This window comes from Benincasa hispida, chromosome 11 (assembly GCF_009727055.1).
Source record: "Benincasa hispida cultivar B227 chromosome 11, ASM972705v1, whole genome shotgun sequence".
In the NCBI taxonomy this organism is placed as follows: Eukaryota; Viridiplantae; Streptophyta; class Magnoliopsida; order Cucurbitales; family Cucurbitaceae; genus Benincasa; species Benincasa hispida.
The window spans coordinates 5,269,281-5,271,564 of NC_052359.1; positions in this window are offsets into that span (position 1 = coordinate 5,269,281).

The window sequence follows — 2,284 nt, forward strand, 5'->3', positions numbered from 1 at the left end:
AATATATTTCTTTTGGTTTTGGGATATTGTTTGGTAGGGAATCTAGATTATTATTTTCTATTTTCAGATTCATTTAGAGTTATATTTGGGTAGACAATCAAAATTGTATTATATTTTTAAAAAATGTTTGATTTAAACAGTAAAAATTTTAGCCTCCAATTTAGAATGTAATAATGTGGATTAGGTAACAATTTCGTCCATGTACTTTCAAGTTTGCAACAATTTAGTCCATGAATTTTAGTATGTAATAATTTAGTCCTTATACTTTCAAATTTATAACAATATACTCTATAATGTAAAAAAATTAATCAAAATTAGATGTCAATTTTTATTATTTTATGATTAGATTATGTATTTAATTTTATAAAAATATTGGGTCTCTAATTAGTTAATCAGTTTATTTATGGAAGAAATCCCATTAAATCTTAATATTAATTTGTACCATAGAGACTAAATCATCAAAAATTTTGAAGTATAAGGACTAAATCATTACACAGTAAAAAGTTTAACGACTAAACTGTTACAAAATTGTACAAGGACTAAGTTCTTAAAAACCAAAATTTAGAGACTAAATTGTTACTTCTACGAAAGATTAAGTATTAAATGTGATTTTAAACATAAAAACAAATTATAAATTTTTTTTAACATAATACGTGTTATTCATAAATTAACTAACCACAAGTAATGTTTTCATGTCTTTGCAATAGGAAAGAGGGTGCAATTGATGAGTATGGCAAATTAGATCAATATCGTATGTTGGAACACAAAACCTTTAAACAGACACATCTATGTCACATTTGATTAGATATAGAAATCCTCTTTTATCTAGCCAAAGCTTCTGGAAGGAAATCCTCATTCTTCATGTGAGATTGAGGACCTGTCCACATCCATTTAAGTTTAAAAACATATGATGAAAATGATTGCAAGTTTTTACCATCTAAATTTCTAAATATTGTACTTCTTTGGAGAAACCTAAAACAAAGATCATAAAAAAAAATTTAAACTTGTAAAGAGCTTCCAATGATTAAGTACAAAGTTCACATGATACAGAGAAATTGAGAATATATTTCTTTTGTTTTTTGGGATATTGTTTGGTAGACAATCTAGATTATTATTTTCTATTTTCAGATTCATTGAGAGTTATATTTGAGTAGACAATCTAAATTCTATTATATCTTTAAATTTTGTTTGATTTAAATAGTAAAAGTTTGACCTTCAATTTAGTATGAATCTGTATTAAGTAACAATTTAGTCCATATATTTTCAAATTTACAACAATTTAGTCCATGAACTTTAATATGTAATATTTTAGTCCTTATACTTTCAAATTTATAACAATGTAGTCTATAATGTAAAAAAATCCAGTAAAATTAGATGTCAATTTTTATTATTTTATGACTAGACTATGTATTTAATTTTATAAAAATATTGAATCTCTAATTAGTTGATTAGATATGCCAATTGAGCTACGCTCGCCTAATCAATAATAGTTATATTCAAGCTAGTATTTATTGAGTAACTAACTGCAACATTTTTCTTGCCGAAAAGAAGTATAGTTTAATTGATATCAAATATGTTTAGTCAACCATGAGATCAAAAGTCCGATCCTGCATCCCACATATTGTCAAAAAAAAAAAAAAAATACAATTGATTTTTGGCTTATAAATATTTTATTATCGAACAAATTGTGAATATTTGTTTAAATTAGAATCCTTCTACCCAATACATATAAATTAAAACAAATTGTGATTTTTGATTCTTTATTCGAGGGGAAGATTGTTGAGAATGCGACCAAAGTCCCACATTGAAAAAAAATATATGTACCATTGAAAATTCCAATACGTACATTCAATATCATGTCAAAAACTTTTCTATATAATATTAATTTGTAGATAAAAGTTTTTTTTTAAAAAAAAAATTGTTGAAAAGTTTACACGTTTTATAAAGAACTAGATTAGGATGAAAAACTTCTCTACCAACCTTGGTGCTAAAAAATCTACTTTATTTTGTAATTATGATATCTCTACCCTAAATCTTAATTGGAATACTTTCCTCGATCCTCTCATTCTCATTCAAACTCAAATATTATTTATTTTTTTTTTTGTTGCAATTAAGATATCTTCAATGAGATGGAGAATATGATGAAGGCACTATGAATGTGTCAACTCAATTGAGATATTTGGATGCGCCTACTAATCTCTTTCTCATCTAACCGTATCTTGTTCAAAACTAACTTATCTAACAACTTGGTTTTTTTTTCTTCACTTCCAACAAAAGAAAAGGG